The sequence below is a fragment of the Ornithorhynchus anatinus genome, chromosome 2, assembly GCF_004115215.2.
Source record: "Ornithorhynchus anatinus isolate Pmale09 chromosome 2, mOrnAna1.pri.v4, whole genome shotgun sequence".
Classification (NCBI taxonomy): domain Eukaryota; kingdom Metazoa; phylum Chordata; class Mammalia; order Monotremata; family Ornithorhynchidae; genus Ornithorhynchus; species Ornithorhynchus anatinus.
In genome coordinates this window covers 111526591-111548440 of record NC_041729.1, presented here as the reverse complement: position 1 = coordinate 111548440, position 21850 = coordinate 111526591, and the positions used below count along the sequence as shown (strand labels likewise).

General features: G+C 43.6%; 1 protein-coding gene and 1 non-coding gene across 2 annotated transcripts in view; one reads left to right on the top strand and one right to left on the bottom strand.

Annotated features, from left to right (window-relative positions):
* The first annotated feature begins 1993 nt into the window (after positions 1–1993).
* IL1RL1 (interleukin 1 receptor like 1) overlaps positions 1994–21850 on the top strand; it is a 47037-nt gene continuing 27180 nt past the window's right edge. The window contains exons 1-2 of the mRNA XM_029048882.2: positions 1994–2167; positions 19374–19427. The gene's annotated coding sequence lies outside the window, so the exon portion shown is untranslated. The remainder of the gene's footprint in view (positions 2168–19373; positions 19428–21850) is intronic.
* On the bottom strand, positions 11116–11253 carry LOC114809706. Its single transcript, XR_003757483.1, has one exon. It is a non-coding gene; the product is annotated as a small nucleolar RNA SNORA7 (small nucleolar RNA).

Sequence of the window (21850 nt, the reverse complement as noted above, 5' to 3'; positions counted from 1 at the left end):
TTTTCATGTATTCCTCTTTCAATTAGCTGTTGCCTTAAACCCATCTAGAACTCTGAATTTGCAACTCACTACTAACTTTGTTATGAAGTAGTTTTCTAAGCAGTCATGGAAAGTCTGAGTTGGTTGACATTTGCTCTCCACAAATTCTCTCTGAAGGCACAAATTCAGATTTTTCTGCAGCCACAAACTTGACTGACACTAAGGTCAGAGGGGCACAAGCTTAGTTGTTAAATGGCTTCACTTGGTATTTGAATGTTAGAATTAGGGAACAAAATTAATGATGGAAAATGAAGAGTTTTTCTGAAGACTTAATGTTTTCCCAAGATGGTTAGGGTTAGCTATAGCTTTTAAAAAACTGGAGTAACTATGGAATAATTTTAATTTACCAAAATAGAATCATGGAATCACAAGGCTCAAATATTTCCCAGGGGGTCATCTGATCCAGCTCCTCTCTCCAGGCAAAAAACAAACCTAAACCACATAGGACAGATAAATGACATCTATTTTAAAAATAACCAATGAAATGTGACTTGCTTTAATTTAAGAATACTTTAGTTTTTCTGTTGTCTGTAGAAAAAGTGAATGACTGAGCAGCATTTTCTTCATAAAATCCTTCAAAGGCTCAAAGATCATTGTTAAAACCAAACTCCTCACCATCAGCTTTGAAGCACTTCAATTAGCTCACCCCCTCCAACTTCACCTCACGGATTTCCAACTACAGCCCATCCCACACAATTCGCTCCTTTAATGCCAACCTTCTCATTGTTTTTCGATCTCATCTATCTCAACACTGATTTCTCTCCCATGTTCTGACTCTGGCCTGGAACATCCTCCCTCTTCATATCTACTGGACAATTACTCTCCCTTCCTTCAAAGCCTTGTATTCCTTTAATCCTAGTATTCCTCTCCCACTGCTCTCCCAAACCTTCTGTCACCAAAACACCATCCGTCCAAGAAGACCTCCTTTCCTCTTCTCCCATTCTCTTCTGCATCACCTTGACTTGTTGTCTTTATTCATACCTCCTCCTAGCCCCACAGCACTTATGTACATATCTGTAATTTTATTTTTTTTTGATGTGTGTCTCCCCCTCTGGGGTGTAAGTTCTTTCTGTGCAGTGAATATGTGTTATATTGTTATATTGCACTCTCCTAAGTGGTTAGTACAGTGTTCTGTGCACAGTAAGCACTCAATCAATGGGATTAATTACAGCTTAACTGGAGAGACAGGCAGGCTTAAATAATTTACAAAGAGAGGGAGCAGGTGAAAGGACCAGGATAGTAGCCCGGAATATGTCAGGATGAGATAATTGAATGAGGGAATAAACAGTTTCATCTAGTGGATAGAGTACAGACCAGGGAGCAAGAGGATTTGGGTTCTAATCCCAGCTCTGCCACTTGCATGCTTTGTAACCTTGGGCAAGTCAGTTAACTTCTTTGTGCTTTTATTTCCTCATCTGTAAAATGGGGATAAAATATCTGTTCTTCTGCCTACTTAGACTTTGAACCAATCAATCAATCAATCAATGGTACTTTATGTGCACTTACTGTGTGCAAAGCATTGTACTAAGTACTTGAGGGAGTACAATACAACAAAATAGTTAGATGCATTCCTTGTTCATAAGGCGCTTACAGTCTAGAGGGGGAGACAGACAATAATATAAATTATAGATATGTACATAAGGTCTGAGTGGCTGAGGGTGGGGTGACTATCAAGTGCTTAAAAGGTATAGATCCAAGTAGATAGGAAATGCAGAAGGGAGAAGGAATTGGGGAAAAGAAGGCTTATTGGGGGAAAGCCTTTTGGAGGAAATATGACCTTAATAATGCTTGGAAGGTGGGGAGAGTGGTGGGCTGGAATATAAAGAGGGGGAGAGAGTTCCAATCAAGGATGAGGAGATTGTAAAACTGTAATAAAAGACACAAAATATTTTAAGAAAAGAGAACATGCAATCTAGCTGTTGCTGACAGTGCTATTTATCAACTTCACAGTTATCAGGAAAGTAGTTCCTGTGTTTTATAACTGATAAGATCAATGGGTGGGTATTGAACTAAGGGTGACTCTTAAAAGGGCATGAATTGCAGAAGTTTGCTTTGAGAGTTTATAAACATCTCTAGAAGGAAGCAGAGACGGGAAGCTCCTCATTACCTTTGATTTTGACTCTGTGTTGTAAGTATATTCTTTTTTTATGATTACATAAAGGGTTTTCAAGCTAAAAGTGATTTTAATATATAGTAACCTTGTATTCCTGCTGTTCAGAGTTCCACTGTGCTTGTGATTAGGGTAATATAAATGGCTCATTTTGTGGAAGAGGAAATGGAGACCTAGAGAGTTCAAGAAATTGAGTGGCTGTAATTTAGAGGCTCTAGAACTGGGCTCTGATTCCTAGTGAGAGGGTAGAGGGTGAAAGATCCAATATGATTCTCAGGTTATACATTCCTTGGTCCATGCAGGTTCCTGAGCTGCCTCAGTTACTGGGAGTCTCTGAATTTCTTGGCCAAGATCCAGAAACTGACTTGTCTAGTGGGGCAGAATCCCTGCCTTCCAAGGGGAGGAATGGCATTTAGTTTGCACAAGAGACCAAGAATTTTAGCAGCTGAAACTCAATCAAGTGCTTGATACAATCCTCTGCACCAATAAGCAATTGATCATTCATGTTTATTGAGGATTTACTGTATGCAGAGCACTGTGCTAAGTACTAAAGTACAGACCTGCAAATCCATAGGAGCTGTGTTTGAATCTCCGCTCTGCCACACCTCTGCTGTATGACCTCGGGCAAGTCACTTAACTTGTCTGGCCTTTAGTTACTTCTGTAAAATGGGAATTAAGAGTGTGAGCCCCATTTGGAACTGGAACTGTGTCCAACCTGATTGACTGGTATCTACTCCAGTATTTAGAACATTGCTTGTCACATAGCAAGAGCTTAAAAGTACAATAATAATAATAATTTATTACAATATAACAGAGTTGGTAGACACATTCCCTGCCCACAGCAAGTTTACAGCCTAGCGATGAATTTACATTCTAGAGGCCACCCAATAAGTACACTGATGGATCAAAAAATGTTGCCTGTTCTGTTTAAAATCACCTGGCTTTGCTTGGGACAAACTGTGATTTGAATGAGATTCACCTGGGTCTCATTGATGCCAACGATGGGAAGCGAAAGGTGAAGCTCCTGCAGACAGGGTTTAGCTTAGAACTAATAATAATGTTGGTATTTGTTAAGTGCTTACTATGTGCCGAGCACTGTTCTAAGCGCTGGGGTAGACACAGGGGAATCAGGATGTCCCACGTGGGGCTCACAGTCTTAATCCCCATTTTACAGATGAGGTAACTGAGGCACAGAGAAGTTAAGTGACTTGCCCACAGTCACACAGCTGACAAGTGGCAGAGCAGGGATTCAAACTCATGACCTCTGACTCCAAAGCCCGTGCTTTTTCCACTGAGCTACGCTGCTTCTCTTAACCTCACAACATCTGAGCAGCCTGGCATCTGCATGGTTGGTTGTTGACATCCGGGGGAGTGGGCTGTGTCTGAAAGCCTTCCAGTCTTTGGTGGGGAGCCAGGGACATCGAGGTGGGAAAACTTGGAAACCCAATCTGTTGAACAGGGGAGTGTGCTGATGCAAGAGTTTGGGGGTGACACTACAGCAACTCTAAACTAGTGCTCAATAAAGCTGTCTCCCCAAATTGGAGGTGTGTCCATTGGGGAGATCTGGAACCCCAGAGGGGTCTTGCTTGGAAAAATTCAAAATGGTCACTTGTATTGCTCACTGACACCCCTATCCTCTGTGGAGACCCTCAAAACGAGGCAGATTCCTGTTACCAGTCGCCTGGGGATGGGTTAATTGGGGAATTGGCACAGTGAGAGAGGGAAAGAGAGAAATCGGGGATGGAAAGGCTGAGTTTTATACAAAATTTATTCTGCGAGGCAAATTGCATTATTTGATTATTTTAGATGCAGCTAATTGCACTTTCCTTTTGGGAGAAATATGATTATTTAATGATATTAGAGTTTCCCTATCAGGAGGAATATACTTATGTGTTACTCACATGTGGCAAAACACTCAGGTCCCACACAGGAGAAATTTACTTCTGGTTTGTTTGCACGTGGTGAGGTGACTAGCTCCCACTTATGAGCACTTCCCACTCAGGAGGAATCCACTTATGTGTTACACACCCGTGGTGAAGCCCCTAGCTCCCACCCACGAGCACTTCCCACTTGGGAGGAATCCACTTATGCATTACATGCCCATGGGAAAGCACCTGGCTTCCAGCCCCATGAGCATTCAGCAGGACGGGACACTGACCCAACCCACGGCTCCTCACTTGGTGCAGGCAGAGTGGCCTTCTCACACTCTGGGCAGAGGTGACCTGCAGCTGGCTCCTGCAAGTTTCGTTCTGTTGCACAGAAGGCCAGAGGCTGCAGGTAGTAATCACTTGTGCTCCAATGCCATTCCAGCTTCCAGCCTCAGTTTATCCAATCTCCACCCTCCCCCCCTCCATACCTAATTTGACTGGCATGGGGGCAAGGGACTCTTTCGGTATTTCTGGCTTGGGCTGTCAATCTAGCAGTTTTGGTTGTGGAGGCGGTGTCCCACCCACACTTCTGAGTTCCACCTGCTGGCTTGGGGAATCCCGAGATAGCATTTGAGATGGTGGATACCTTGGGGTCACCTTGGGACAATTCCTCACTAAGCCTGCCATCTTTAGTGAAAGTAAGAGTACTGGGGGCAATCTTCCTTTTTCTCACAGAGCAGAAAATGGCAGCATTTTGGAAAATAAGATTTCTTTAACTGCAAAGATGACAATAGCATTATTTGATATCAGAGTTTAGGTTCTCTGATAATGTAAGTTGTCCTGCACAGGAAACTATGGCTTTAGAAAAATTCCAAGTTCAGAGTTTTGGTGGTCCATGGTAGAAGAAAGGTGTGGTAAAGCAGGAGGGCAATGTACAGGATGCTTCTAGGAGCAATGAGCAGGGAGTGTGGAATTCTCTGAGGTCAGAAGGGAGATAGAGCAGGTAACGGTGTCATTTCTTGCTCCTCTGTATTGTGGGCAAAGCTAGGTCTGCAGGTTGTGGGACCAAAATTCCACTGTCCCTGGACCTACCTGGATGTCCCCAATGCCTAGAGTATGCAATCATCTGGTTTTATTTCAGACAATCCAGTTTTCAACTGACTTGTCCCTTGTCTCAATCAAAGATACTTCTTAAGTGCTTGCTGGGTGCAGACCACTGTACTAAGAACTTAGATGTAAATATGATAAATATGAAAACTGAAGCAAGAGAGTTTAAGGGACTTACCCAGTCAGAGAACAGAACAAGAACTGGTATTAGAATTAGACTCCACTGAAACCACCCTCTCAAAGGTCACCAATGATCTCCTTTTTGCCAAATCCAACAGCTCCTACTCCATCCTAATCTTCCACAACCTCTCAGATGCCTTTGACATTGTGGATCACCCCCTTCTCCTGGATGTGTTATCCAACCTTGGGTTCACTGACTCTGTCCTCTCCTATTACTCCTAAACTCTCTGGCCATTAATTCTCAGTCTCCTTTGCAGGATCCTCCTCTCCCTCCCACCCCCTAACTGTGGGGGTCCCTCAAGGTTCAGTTCTCAGTCCCCTTCTATTCTTTATCTACACTCATTTCCTTGGAGAACTCATATGTTCCCATGGCTTCAATAACCATCTCTAGGCAGATGATATCGAAATCTACATCTCCTCTCCTAATCTCTCTCCCTCTCTCCAAGCTTGCATCTCCTCCTGCCTTCAAGACATCTCTACTTGGATGTGCTCCTGCCAACTCAAATTTACCATGTACAAAACAGAGCTCCCTGTCTTCCCTCCCAAACCCGGTCCTCTCCTGAACTTTCCCGTCAATGTAGATGGCACAACCATCCTTCCCATCTCACAAGTCTGCAACTTTGACGTCATCCTTGACTCAGCTCTCTCATTCAACCCACACATCCAATCCATCACCTGTCTCACCATCACAACATCGCTAAAATCTGCCCTTTCCTCTCGATAATAATAATAATAATGGCATTTGTTAAGCACTTACTATGTGCCAAGCACTGTCCTAAGTGCTGGGGTAAATATAAGAAAATCAGGTAGTCCCATGTGGGGCTCACAGTCTTATCTTGAGTCTTGAGAAGCAGCGTGGCTCAGTGGAACGAGCACGGGCTTGGGAGTCAGAGGTCTTGGGTTCGAATCCCCACTCTGCCACTTGTCAGCTGTGTGACTGTGGGCAAGTCACTTAGCTTCTCTGTGCCTCAGTTACCTCATCTGTAAAATGGGGATGAAGACTCTGAGCTCACATGGGACAACCTGATTACCCTGTATCTCCCCCAGGACTTAGAACAGTACTCGGCACATAGTAAGCGCTTAACAAATACCAACATTATTATTAATCCCCATTTTACAGATGAGGTCACTGAGTCACAGAGAAATTAAATGACTTGTCCAAAGTCACACAGCAGACAAATGGCAGATCTTGGATTGTAACCCACAACCTCTGACTCTTGAGCTCATGTCTTTCAACTAAGCCATGCTTTCCATCCAAATCACTGCAACTTTAGTACAATCACTCATCCTATCCTGCCTAGAGAACTGTATCAGCCTCCTTGTTGACCTCCCAACCTCCTGCCTCTCCCCACTCCAGTCCATACTTCACTCTGCTGTCCAGATTATCTTTCTATAGAAACATTCAGGGCAAGTCACTCTCTCCTCAAAAATCTCCAATGGTTGCCTATCCACCTCTATATCAAAAAAAAGCTCTTCACCATTGGCTTTAAAGCTTTCCATCACCTTGACACCTCCTACCTCACCTCCGTTCTCTCCTTCTACAACCCAGCCCACACACTTCATTCCTCTAATGTTAACCTTCTCATATGTGCCTTGATCTTGTCTGTCTTGCTGCCAACCCTGGCCCACTTCCTACCTCTGGCTTGGAATGCCCTCCCTCCTCAAATCCACCAGACAATTACTCTCCCCCTCTTCAAAGCCTTACTGAAAGCACATCTCCTCCAGGAGGCGTTCCCAGATTAAACTTCACTTTTCCTCATCTCCCACTCCCTTCTGTGTCACCCGGACTCACTTATTTTGCTCTTCTACTCCTCCCCACCCCACAGCACTTATGTATATATCTATAATTTCATTTATTTATATTGATGTCTGTTTACTAATATTGATGTCTGTCTCCCTCCTCTCTAGACAGTGAGCTTGTTGTGGACAGAGATTGTCTCTATTGCTGCATTATACTTTCCCAAGTGCTTAGTACAGTGCTCTGCATACAGTGCTCTACCTACAGTAAGCACTCAATAAATATGATTGAGTGAATTAATAGAATCCAGGTCTTCTGATTCACAGTCCCATGGTCTTTCTATTGGACCACCCTGCCAACCCTAGGATTGCTCTAGGAGCACAAATGCTATAAAAGGGCAGTTGAAATGAGGACAGTTGATCTGGAGAGGTGGGAATTAATCTGGGAGGCATGTTTTCAGGAGAGGATAAAGTGAGTGAGGGTGGCAATCTGGAAGATTCAGAGAGGGAAAGACTCCCAGGTATTAAGAAGGGCATGCAAAATAGGTCAGAACTGGGAAAGTAAAGTAAAGTAAAAAAGGGAAAAATCCCAAGGTGAGAGAAAGGTGGTGAGAGTTTAACTGAAAGAGAGAGTTGGTGGAGAGTTTGTAGTCAAGAGTCTCTCCTTTATGTAGAAGAAAATGGATAATTAGTGAAGGTCTTTGAGGAGTGGTGAGATATTTTTCTGACATTGTTTTATAAAGATGATCCAGACAGTAGAGTGCAGTGCAGACTGAAAAGGGGAGAGAATAGAGTCAGGGAGATTCCAGGGAGAAGCCTGAATCAGAAGCATAGTCTGGAGATGATGGATCCTTGAATCAGCGTGGTAGCCATTTGGATAAAGAGGAAGGGGCAGATCCACTAAATATTGTGGGAGAAAAACCAGTAGGATTTAAGCAGTAGATGAATAAGAGAGTTTGAAGATGGTGAGGAGCTGAAGGGGATTTGACGGTTGTGTATTTATGGTACAGGATGGATGGAGGTGTTGTTATTTCTGATAGGAAAGTTAAAAGGAGGATTGGGGTTTGGTAAGAAAGTTAAGGAACTGTTTTACCCACATTGAATCTGAAGGTCTGAAGTAATTCAAAATTCAGAAGGCTAAGGAAATAGAGAGCTTGGAAGAGTGGCGCTGTTGGGAGAGTTGGCTTTTAGCAAAGCCACACATGAAACTAGAGAGGTAGCATGATGTAGTGGATAGAGCCCAGGCTTAGGAGTCAGAAGGGTTCTAATCCCAGCTCTGCCACTTGTCTGCAGTGTCATTTCATTTCTTTGTGCCTCAGCTATCTCATCTGTAAAATGGGGACTGAGACTGTGAGCCCCACATGGGACAGGGACTAGATCCAACCTGATTTGCTTGTATCCATCCCAGTGCTTATAATAGTGCCTGGCACAGATTAAGCAATTAACAAATACCATTATATTTTTTTCCTCTCCAGGCCTGCCCCAAAGCCTGGCCATTTTGTTGTGAATTCTACAACCCTCTGCCTTCCATAAGAATAGGAGGGGATGGTCAAGGGGGAGCCAGGCAATGAGTGCTTCTTGTGGTTAGCAGTTTGGTAAAACTAGCTGAGATATTACCCCCAATTGGAGAGTCTCAATGGGTCTTTGGGCTTTCAATGTGTACTCTCCAGAAACCACCTAGGGAAAGCCTTGGACATCAAAAGAACCACAGAGCCCATCAGCCACTTGAGTATTCCATGTTAATTTTGTTATTTATGTTCTCAAATTCTTTCTCTGTTATTTTAATGAGTTGAATATTTGCTCTTACTATACTACCCCCACTTCATGTGTGGTGCTTTTGAGAAGCAGTGCGGCTTAGTGGAAAGAGCCCAGGCTTGGGAGTCAGAGGTTAGGGGTTCTAATCCCAGCTCCGCCACTTGTCAGCTCTGTGACTTTGGGTAAGTCACTTCACTTCTCTGTGCCTCAGGTCCCTCATCTGGAAAATTGGGATTAAGACTGTGAGCCCCATGTGGGACAACCTGATTACCTTGTGTCTCCCCCAGATTTTAGAGCAGTGCTTGGCACACATTAAGCACTTAATAAATGCCACCATTATTATTATTATTTCCCACTGAACTGTAAAGCAACCTGGCCTAGTGGAAAAGAGCATTGGCCTGGGAGTCAGAGGACCTGGGTTCTAATCCTGGCTTGGCCAAATGCTTGCTGGTGATTTTGGGCAAGTCACTTAACTTCTCTGTGCTTCAGTTCTCCTGTTCCCTCCAATTTAGACTATAAGCCCCATTTGGGACAGGGATTGTGTCCAACCTAATTAACTTGTATCTAGCCCAGTGCTTAAAATAGTGTTTGACACTAAGTAAGTGCTCAACAAATATCAGTTTTTTTAAAAAGACCCCTAGAAACTCTTGGCGGGACAGGGACAGTGTCTTTTCTGGGAATTGGGAACTTGGACCTGCCTCCGAAAATGTTCAAACTTTGGGGAGACTGTGGCAGATTGGTTCATAGGATTCTAGCAGGAATGGAGAAAGATACCAGGCCTGCCCCTCAAATGACTCTTAATTTGTCTTATGTTTTTTGACTCATGTTTTAATTTCTGCCATTGTCTGGGATTGGTCTAAAATGCATTTCTCCTTTCTGACTGTCCTTCCCCACATGCATTCATTCATTCTTTCATTCAATTGTATTTATTGAGCTCTTACTGTGTGCAAAACACTGTTCTAAGCACTTGGGAGAGTACAATATAACAACAAACACACTCCTGCCCACAATAGCTCACAGTCTAGAGGGGTGATAGACATTAATATAAATAACTAAATAAATAGATAAATACATTACAGACATATGCAGATATACACATATGTGCGGTGGGGATGGGAGGGAGGATGGATGAAGGAGCAAGTAAGAGTGACACAGAAGGGTGTTAGGAGGGCTTAAGTCTGGAGAGGTTTCTTGAAGGAGATATGCCTTCAATAAGATTGTGTCTTTTATGAGGAGGGAGGGCATTCCATGCCAGAGGTAGGATGTAGGTGACAGTTTGCTGGTGAGATAGAGGAGATTGAGGTACAGTGAGAAGGTTAACATTAGAGTAACAAAGTGTGTGGACTTGGTTTTAGTAGACGAGTAGCAAGGTGAGGTAGGAGGGGGCAAAGTAATTAAGTGCTTTAAAGCCAGTGATGAGAAGTTTTTGTTTGATACAGAGGTGTATGGGCAACCACTGTGAGTCCCTCATGAGACAGAAGCCCTGACAGAATTTGTTTACTCTGTACCCACATTTGCACTTAGTGAAGGGCTTAGCATAAAACAGTCACTTATTAAATTAAATGAAATATGGAGCTAAGTGGCCTAGTGGAAAGAGCATGGGCCTGAGAGTTTGAAGACCGAGATTCTAATCTCAGCTCTGTCTTTTGACTGTGGTGTGACTTTCGGCAAGTCTCTTAACTTTTTTGAGCCTCAATATCCTCGTGTGTAAAATGGAGAAGCAGCCTATCTAGTGGATAGAGTATGACCCTGGGAGTCAGAGGACCTGGGATCTAATCCTGCTTTCACCACTTTTGTGTTCTGTTATGTGAACTTGGGCAAGTCATAAACTTCTCTCTGCTCAGTTTAGAATGAGGTATAGAATGAGGATTAAGACTGTGAACCCCATGTGGGACAGGGACTGTGTCCAACCTGACTACCTTGTACCTACCAAAGGGATTAGTTCAGTACCTGGCACATAGTAAATGCTTAACAAATATCATGAAAAAATGGAGATTCAATGTCTATTCTCCTTCCTACTTAGACTCTGAGCCCCATGTGGGACAGGGACTGTGTCTGATCTGATTAACTTGCATCTACCCCAGAGTTTAGAACAGTGCTTGACACATAGTAAGCACTTGTCTTATGTTGTCGAGTCACCTCTGGTCCAAAGCAACTCCATGCCCCACTTCCATCTGCAATCGTTCTGGTTGGGTATCCATGGAGTTTTCTTGGTAAAAATACAGAAGTGGTTTTCCATTGCCTTCTTCACTCAATAAACTTGAGTATCTGCCCTCTACTCTTTCCCATGCAGCTGCTGCTCAGTACAGATGAGTTTTGACACATAGCAGATTGCCTTCCACTCACTAGCCATTGTCCAAGCTAGGAATGGAATGGGTATGCCTCTGCTTGACTCTCCCTCCTGTAGTCAAAACTGGTAGATTTCTGGAAACTCTCAAGGTGCAATCCTGAGAGGGTGAACAAGTACTTAACAAATACCATAATAATAATAATACCATTACTAGCTTTCTGTGATGTGTTTCCAAGTGCCTAGTTCAGTGCTCTGCATTCATTAGATGCCCAGCACAGTGCACTGCTTAGAGTAGGTGATTGTTTTAGTGCTCTGCTCACAGTAGGTGCTCAGCACAGTGCGCAGCCACACTGTAATTGCCCAGTATAGTGCTGTGCTCTTGACAGATGCTCAATCAATGGTGTTGGTGATCTTGATGATGAGAGCCATCATTTGGCTGATCCTGCTTTAAGGACCCATTTATGAAAGAGCTATAAAAGGAACTCATTGATGGCTCTTCAAGACAGAGTTCCACCCTCACCAGTTGTACATTTGACGTCAGTGTGAGAAAATCACTTCAGAATATCCACCTTCAGCCTCCCTTAAGAAACACATTGGCAGACCCATGTAAGTTGAAATGTCTTCACAAATGTCTGAAATCATTCTGCCTCTCCTGCTGCCATTACTGAGATCAAAGTCATGGAAACTTTCTGAGCTCTTGTTTCCATTTGCTGCCTATGTCAGGCTCTGTGGCTACTGGTGAAAATAGTATGATCTAGAGGCAGGAGCACAACTGTGGAAGTCAGAAGACCTGGGTTCTGATCCCAGCTCTGTCCCTGGGAGGCCTCAGACATGTCTTCTTAAACTTCTCTGAGCTTTGGTTTCCTCAACTGTAAAATGGGGAAAATAGACCCTTTTTTTCCCTACTTTAAAGGGATTTTGAGAAGATAAAATGAGGTATCTGATGTGAAAGTGCTTAGGAAAATGAAAGTGCTAGAAAACAATTAGTGTTATGCTTTGACTTTTTCATTTCCAGAATTTTCCTTTTCTCTAATTTCTTATTTATTATGAGTTGAGGGAGTATCTTGAAATGTTGGACTTCTGCTCTAGAAGTGAATGGAAAGCCCTTGGAAATATGGTTTGCCAGGGAAACTGACAAACATTTTGGGTTCCATCCTTTGGGGTGGTGGTGCTCTCTGGGATCTCCTATGCCAGCCAGTTCTTTTGAATCTTTTAACATCATTGGATGCTTCCTTGCCCACTCCACTGACAGAATTAACAGTCTATGTTGGATGAGTGATGATGGATGCCATTAATTTATTACCTGGGAACTAAAATCTTTGAGGGAAAGTTGACTGGTTTAAAAGCAGGCTGGGCAGTGGTAAATGCTTCAAGTTGCAAAGTTTAATACCTCTTGACATAAATCTGGTGGATTTGGGGGCTTTCTGAAAAATGTTATGAATGAAGTGATTTTGCGATGCCGCAAACTCAGTGAGACACACACACAGAGTCCCATGAATCAAGGTGCTTCCTGGTTTGAGGTATGGGGAACAAACAAATTTTTTTCTGTCAAATGGTGGTCAAATATCTGGAGCCAGTCCTGGTGCCAGAAATATTTGTTGCAGTTTTTGTTTAATGTTTGTCACATGCCAAACACTGGACTAAGTGCTGGGGTAGATGCAAGATCATCAGGCCCCAGAATAAACTCCTTTCAAAAGATGGTATCTATTGCTAGAAAGTCTGGCACTGTCCCGAATTTAATCAGTCAGTGGTATTTTTTTGAGTGCTTACTGTGGTCAGCTCACTCTCTTTAGACTATAAGCTCCTTGTGGGCAGGGAACCTCCTTGTGGGCAGGGAACATGTTTATCATCTCTCTTGTACTGTACTCTCCCAAGTGCACAGTAAGTGCTCAAGAAATACCACTGATTGATTTGATTGTATTAACCTCTTGAGAGTTAGACATAATACCTGCCTACCCAGAAACTAGAGGGGGAGACAGACATTAAAATAAATTACAGATCGATGTGTGCATAAATGGTGTGGGGGTGGGGTGAAAATCAAAGTGCTTAAGGGGTACAGAGCCAAATGTATAGACAACACAGAGGGAGGGCAAAAAGGGGAAATGAGGGCATAGTCAGGGAAGGCCTCTTGGTGGAATTGTGATTTTAGTCAGGTTTTGTTGATGGGGAGAGTGACAGTCCGATATGAATGTCAAGGGAGTTCCAGACCAGAGGGAGGATGAAGGTAGGGGTTTAGCAGTAAGAAAGATGATCTCTAAGTAGAGTGAGTAAGTTTGTATTAGAGGAACAAAGTGTGCCAGTACAATTATAGTAGGAAATTAGTGTGGTAAGGTAGGAGGGGGAAAGCTGATTAAGTACTTTAAAGTCAATGATAAGGAGTTTCTGTTTGATGCAGAACTTTTACTGAAGAATCAAATCTCTATCCCACTGCAATTAGACTCCTCCCATTCGATCTTGGGCCGGTGATTAATGCTTAGTTCTGAGAATCCATGTTACCCTAGAACCACTGGTTCATACTGAGACTAGTTAGCTTAAGCAGAGGCTAGCTTGCCCTAGTACCTTCACAGAAAGTAATTGGAGAGTCAAACCTAAATTGGCCAAGTAAAATTCCCTAATCCTAGCTCCAGCATAGAAGGAAGCTTCCTAGGTCCTTGAATCAGACGATAAGAGAAACACTGAAATAAGAACTCACTTATTTTTAATGAAAGAATGAATAAAAATTTGTCTAGAAGGAGGGGGATATTGACAGACCTTTTTCTGGCCAAAATTATGGTGGTTGCACCTGAGACACAACGAATCACAGGAAAGGACTGGGCAAAAGGAGGTGGGGGCTAGTTAAATGGAGATGAAGCTCCTCCACCATTTTAAGTTTAGTGGAAGGAGGGATCAGGAGGACCAAAAGCAGTGTTCATCCCGTAAGCCAAAACTCAGGGAAGGACCCTATGCCTGTATATCTGAAAACTGGAGTAGGGTTGATCCATCTATACTCACTCCCTTGGTAAACTCATTTGCTCCCACGGATTCAACTATTATGTCTATGCAGATGACACCCAAATCTACATCTCCTCCCCTGTTCTCTCTCCCTCCCTCCAGGCTCATATCTCCTCCTGCATTCAGGACATCTACACCTGGTTGTCCACCCACCACCTAAAATTCAACATGTCTAAGACTGAGCTCTTTATCTTCCCTCCCAGACCCTGTCCTCTCCCTGACTTTCCCATCACTGTGGACAGCACTACCATCCTTTCTATCTCACAAGCCCACACCTTGGTGTCATCCTTGACTCTGCTCTCTCATTCAACCTACACATCCAATTGCCACCAAAACCTGCCTGTCTCACCTTCACAACATCGCCAAGATCCGCCTTTTCCTCTCCATCCAAACCACTACCTAGGGAAGCAGTGTGGCTCAGTGGAAAGAGCCCGGGCTTGGGAGTCAGAGGTCATGGGTTTGAATCCCGGCTCTGCCATTTGTCAGCTGTGTGACTGTGGGCAAGTCACTTAACTTCTCTGTGCCTCAGTTACCTCATCTGTAAAATGGGGATGAACTGTAGCCTCACGTGGGACAACCTGATTACCCTGTATTTACCCCAGCGCTTAGAACAGTGCTCTGCACATAGTAAGCGCTTAACAAATAGCAACTTTTTTTCATCATATCCCGACTAGATTATTGCATCAGCATCCTTTCTGATGACCCAATGTCCTGTCTGTCCCTACTTCAGTCTATACTACACTCTGCTGCCCAGATATTCTTTCTACAGAAACACTTTGGGCATGTCACCCCACTCTTCAAAAATCTCCAGTGGTTACCTATCAACCTTCGCATGAAGCAAAAATTCCTTACTATTGGCTTCGAAGCTCTCCATCACCTTGTCCCTCCTACCTCACCTCCCTTCTCTCCTTCTATAGCCCAGCCCACACACTCTGCTCTTCTGCTGCTCACCTCTTCACTGTGCCTCGTTCTCGCCTGTCCTGCTGTCAACCCTTGGCCCACGTCCTACGTCTGGCCTGGAATGCCCTCTCTTTTCACATCCGCCAAACTAGCTCACTTCCCCACTTCAAAGCCCTAGTGAAAGTTCATCTCCTCCAGGAGGCCTTCCCAGACTGAGCCTCCCTTCTCATCTGCTCCTCCTCCCCTCCCATCACCCCTACTCCCTCCCTCTGCTCTACACCATCCCCAACCCACAATACTTGTGTATTTATTGATTTATTTATTATTTATTTGTATTTATATAAATATAAATTTGTATGATCATTATTTACATTTTTATTCTATTTATTTTATTAATGATGCATATAGATCTATAATTCTACTCATTTATTTTGATGCTATTGATGCCTGTCAACTTGTTTTGTTTTGTTGTCTGTCTCCCCCCTTCTATACTGTGAGTCCACTGTTGGGTAGGGATTGTCTCCCTTGCCAAATTGTAATTTCCAAGTGCTTAGTACAGTCTCTGGCACACAGTAAGCACTCATAAATATGATTGAATGACTGAATGGATTCATTGATTGATTAACTAACTGACTGATTGAGTTCCCCAACAGATCTGAGAATAGCAAGGGTAGAACAGAAAAGAGCAGAAGACAAGAGCCTTCAGGACTATGGCAGGAAAGTAAGAGAGACCTGAGGGAGGGAGAGTTTTTTTTTTTTAAAGGGTATTTGGTAAGCATTTATTATGTGTCTAGTGCTGGGGTAGATACAAGCTCATCAGGCCAGACAAAGCTCCTTTCCCACATAGGGCTCAGAATCTAAGGGGGAGAAAGACCAGACTGAATCTCCATTTTGTAGTTGAGGAAACTGATGCACAAACAAGTTATGTGACTTACCCAAGGTCACAAAGCAGGCAAGTGGTGGAGTCTGGATTAGAACAATCACACTACCCCCCTGCCTCCTTCATAGCCCTACTGAAGGCTCACCTCCTCCAGAAAGCCTCCCCAGATTAAGCCTCCCTTTCCCTCTGCTCCCCCTGCCTTCACCCCAACTTGCTCTCTTTGCTCCACCCCTCTCTTTGCCCCAGGGCTCTTCTGTATATATGTACATATTTATAATTCTATTTATGTTAATTATGAATATATAGCTATAATTCTATTTATATTGATGCTATTGTTGCCTCTTTACTTGTTTTGATCCCTGTCTCCTTACTTCTAGACTGTGAGCCCATTGTGGGCAGGGATTGTCACCATTTGTTGCTGAATTGTACTTTCCAAGCGCTTAGTATAGGGCTCTGCACACAGTAGGTGCTCAATAAATATGCTTAAATGAATGAACCCAGGTCCTCTGAGTCCCAGGCCCATGGTTTATCCATTAGGCCACAATGCTTCCTATATTTATCTCAGTTTTACTCCTGAGATGAATGTATAAGTTTAGTGAAAGGTAGTTTCAAATCTGGAATTTTGCTCATAGCTCCTACCTAATCAAGAATGTTATTGTTGTTACTTAGGTCAAAAGCTATTAAAACACTGACAAAGATCACTAAACACAAGTCCAGTTTGAGTAGAGGAGGCTCTGTATCAGTCAGGAGACGCCGTACTACAGTGCAGGGAAAAGGAAGTGAGAGAAACTTCCTTGAGCTCCAACAACCATTTCTAGGGAATCAGGACTAGGCAAGGGGGAGAGAAGGTTGTAAAAGGGGATGAATCCATGGGGTGACATTACTGTGAGTTTTAGAAACCACACTAATCTATGGAAGGAAAGACCCCACGACTTCCGACTGTAGACTTACAGTCCTCTAGACTGTAAACTCATTGTGGGCAGGGAATGTGTCTACTGATTCTGTGGTATTTTACTCCCCAAGCACTTAGAACAGTGATCTGCATACAGTAAGTGTTCAATAAATAGCATTTATTGATTTAGGATTATGAGTACACCTCTGGGGATCTGAGACCTCTTAAAAGTGTCTCAGGAGGATAATTTCAGCTAAGGAGAGAACTTGGAGGTTCCTTCCTCTCCTTCTCTTCCCTCCCCTTCCCCTCTACCTTTCCTCTCCCCTGCAAACAAACTCAGTTTTCCTGATCTGGAGAAGACACATTTACTTTTTTCTTCCTAATGAATACAATAATTATTATGATATCTGTTAAGTACATACTATGTGCCAGACACTGTATTAAGTGTTGGGTCAGATACAGAATCACCAGGTTGGACACAATCCCTGTCTCAGATGTGGCTCACAACCTAAGTAATAATAATCACTGTGTTATTTGTTAAATGCTTACAATATGCCAGGCACTGTACTAAATTGGGGTGGATACAAGCAAATCAGGTTGGACAAAGTCCCTGTCCCACAAAGGGCTCACAGTCTTAGTCCCCATTTTACAGATGAGGTCATTGAGGCACAGAGGAGAGAAGTGACTTGTCTAAAATCACATGGCTGACAAGTGTCAGGATTAGTACACATGACCTTCTGTCCCATACCTCTGCTCTATCCACAACGTTATGCTGCTTTTCTGGTAGAAGGAAGTAGGATTGAATCCCTGTTTTCAGATGAGATAACTGAGGCACAGAGAAGTTGTGACTTGACCAAAATCAGATAACCAAGTGGCAGAGTTGGGATTAGAACCCAAGTCGTCTGATTTCCAGGCTGCGCTCTTTCTACTAGGCCACGATGTTTCCCTACTTCTGATGTTTTTTTTAAAAATAATCAGAATCTCTTGGTGCTTTTTCCATTAACATGATTATAGCAAGCTTCCAGCTAGAACAGAAGGAAAAATAGAAGTTCAGTTTACCTTATTCATTCTATCGCATTTATTGAGTGCTTGCTCTGTGCAGAATACTGTACTAAGTACTTGGGAGAGTACAATTCCTTGCCCACAACAAGCTTCCCATCTAGAAGGAGGGGAGACAGACATTGATATAAATAAATTACAGATATATCCATAAGTGTTGTGGGGCTGTAAGGGGGGGAAGAACAAAGGGAGCAAGTAAGGGTGACTCAGAAGGGAGTGGGAGAAGAGGAAAGGAGGCTTAGTCAGGGAAGGCCTCTTGGAGGAGGTGTGTTCTCAATAAGGCATTGAAGGCTGGGGAGAATAATTGTCCATCGGATTTGAGAAGAGAGCGTGTTCCAGGCCTGAGGCAGGCTGTGGGTGAGGGGTCGACAGTGAGATAAACGAGATAGGGGCACAGTGAGAAGGTTAGCTTTAGAGGAATGAAGTGTGTGGGCTGGGTTTTAGTAATAATAATAATAATTGATAATTATGGTATTAAGCAATTACTATATGCCAGGCACTGTACTGAGCACTGGGATGTATACAAGAAAATCAGGTTGGACAAAGTTCATGTCCACATGGGGCTCATAGTCTTAATCCCCATTTTACAGATGAGGTAACTCAGGCACAGAGAACTTAAGTGTCTTGCCCAAGGCCATACAGCAGACAAGTGGCAGATCAGGATTAGAACCCATGTCCTCTGACTCCCAGGCCCATGCTCTATCATATATGCCATGCTGCTTCCCATGCTCCTACTGTAGTAGCAGAGTAGTGAGATGAGGTAAGGCAGGGGCAAGGTGATTGAGTGCTTTGAAGTATTTATTAAGAGCTTACTGTGTGCTATGCATTGTACCAAGTGCTGTGAAATGATAGCTGGGAATTAGACAGACTGTTCATCCTAAGACTCGTTTCCCCAACTTTTCCATCAACTCTCCCTTCACCCTTTTCCATCTCCTTTTCCCCTCTTCTCTCTTCTTTTCCTCTTCTCTCCATTCGACTCTGCCTGTTCCCCAAACTTTTCACCCCTTTTTTAAGCCACATTCATAACCCTCCTAAATGACCACAAAACTGGTCACCTTTCTTCCGTCTTTCTGACACACTCTCAGTGGCACTGGTCCAAAGGAACCCCTAGATTATCAGGGCTCTGGACGGTTCATCACCCCTGTTTAGTACATGATTCATGGGGCAGAAATCCAGCGATGAGGCGGAGTGTGTTTAAGAGGGGATGGGGAGGGAGGGAAGAAGTCCAGATGGAACAGTCCCTATTTGGAAACTCCATCCCTTGATTCTTCACAGAGGCATAGGAAAAGCACATCTTGGCTGGGACCCCTCTCCAGGAGCTGTCCTGGGAAATCTGGAAAAAAGGCTTTGTGAATTAAGAGTAAGAAAGATTCCAGGGATGGACTGTCACAAATACTTGAAGTTCTTGCTGTGATATCACTGAGCAGGTACAAACTGTCTCCATGCTCCACAAGGGAGGAGGTGGGGATAACTGCCTTGTTCTGACCTTTTAAGAGCTCAACAAAGTATCTGCCTAAACAAACCAAAAATTGAGGACTCAAAGGATTTTCATCTCTCTTAAACAGGGGCAGATGATTCCAGGTTTCTTTGGTTGCTGAATGTCTACAGACTTTAGGAAGGTAAGAGCTCATCCGCTTCACTCTTTGCCCTCCTGGAGCCGGGGCTCCTCACTCCTCAATAATTGAAGGTATTCTAGGTTTCTGTGACTGTTTTCATTCAGGAAAGAGACTGTTTCTGGTGTACTTGAGAATGTTGTTTAATGAAGTAGCTTTTGATTCAAGGATGACATTTATTTGGCAAGGAATAAGATACCATAATAGATAGGAACTCCCTGAATTGACTAAGGGAATAGTGAACTAATGTAATATTTACATATGCTTACATATAAATACATATTTGTGAATAAAAGGACATCAGGGGTGTCACCTGTGGATAGTCTGATTCTCTCCAAGCAACTCCTGGGTGACTGTTGGCTAGATGGACTAGATGTCTTTCAGGCTAGTAATAGAATGAGACCCTAGTTTCCAGGGAAGTGGCTTGGGGTGAAAATAGCCCAGGGGTTGGGAAGGAGTTTGGGGAGTTTCTAGTCCCTTTTTAGCTACCCACTGGGCCATTACAGGGGCAGCTTGGGCTCTCCTTTCCTCAGGATCAGGACTGCCGAGAGATCCCTAGATTGTAAAAGAGATCTCTAGACTCTAAGCTTATTATGAGTAGGGAATGTGACTGTTCACTGTGATACTGTACTCTCCCAAGTGCTTAGTACAATGCTTTGCTCAATAAATACGATTGAATGAATCCTACTTTCAGCTCTTGTGACCATCAGAGAGGTGGCAAGGAGCACTGCAAACCAGCTCTTTCCTCTCTGTCTCAGCCTTTCCTTCATAGGCTCCAGCTCCTTCCTTCCACATTCCATATACCCATTCCATGTCTTCCCATTTTCCCCCATGCCTATGACTCTCTACCTGCAGGTCTTTTCATGTCTATCTGGAAATCTATTTGTCGGTTACTTGGCTGCGGGTGCGTCTCAAAGCATTACCCATTTTTACAAGTTGCCCATAGTTTCTTTGCAGTTTTATTTTGGAACTTCCAAGCCAGTGTCAACGTTTTATCTTTTCAGCAATCTTGTTTGAAGAAACAGATGATTTAGGCTCAGTGCCTAGAGGATTAGATCAGCCTTATTTGAATAGTGCACATCAATGTGCTTATGCTCACTACATTCTATTTGTGACATGAGAGGGACTCAGCTTTAAAATCTCAGGGGCATTTAGGAATACTCATAATTTCCCCTGGGTCTTAAAGTCCTCTGGATTTTCCTTTCTGGGAACAGCACAATGTGGGTTTCCTGTCTAGCAAACCCCACTCTTGCACCCTTTTGGGCTACCATCACCAATGCTTGTCTTTCAAATTTGCACTTCTCCCAAAGGCAAAGGGATCATTGATAATCTAGCCAGCTGTCTCCCACGGTTGGTGACAGGAAGTTTGAAGGAGAGATTTCTGCCTCTCCCTCAGTTCCCAGGAAAACACATCTCCCTGGAAGTGCCTAAGTCCATGCCACTGGCAGACATGCATAGCTTAGAGTTATGAACAGTTTTTAATATAATAATAATAATAATTATGGTATTTGTTAAGCACTTACTATATGCCAGGCACTGTACTAAGCATTGGGGTGGATACAAGCATATCAGGTTGGACATAGTCCACATGGGGCTCACAGTCTCAATCCCTATTTTACAGATGAGGTAACAGAGGTACAGAGAAGTGAAGTGACTTGTCCCAAGTCACACAGCAAAAAAGTGGCAGAGATGAGATTAGAACCCAGATCCTTCTGACTCCCAAGTCTGTGCTCTATTCACTAGGCCAGGCTGCTTCTCCACGGAAAGCTTTAGTAACACAACAATTAGGTGACAATTAGAGCCAAATTCTGATCTAAAATACCTTTCCCTTTCTCTAGCACTTCCTCCCTACACTTTTTCCCAGCCTCCTTTCTACTCCCCTGTAGTGGTGCTGGTGCACATGCTCTTCTGGTTCTCTTCCCTCCTCTCTTGGGATATCCCAGGTACTGGTATTCCCCCTTCTGAATCCTTCCTTCAGGATCCGTGGATGCTGGAGTAGAGCGGTGCCTGATTGGTTCTCCTCCTCTGGGCTAAGACCCCTGTCCCAAGGGGATCCTTCCTTCAGGATCCCTACATGGAAAACCTTTCTCCATCTTTTGTCCTGATTTATCAGGATCACATCTCTGAAGCTTCACCCTTGAAATGGGTGAGGGCCTTCTCACTCAAGCTCCTCCCGCTCTCATTCCTCCATTTCCAATCCTTTTCTCGGATTGGCTGTTCCAGCTGGAAGCACCTGACAGGTCTTTCTATACTGGTTTTCTTTTTTTCTTTAATGGTATTTGTTGAGCTCTTACTATGTGTCAGGCACTGTACCAAGTTCTGGAGTGGATACCATCTAATCAGGTTGGATACAGTCCATGATCCACATGGGGTTCACAGCCTTAATCCCCATTTCACAGATGAGGTAACTGAGGCACAGAGAAGTTAAA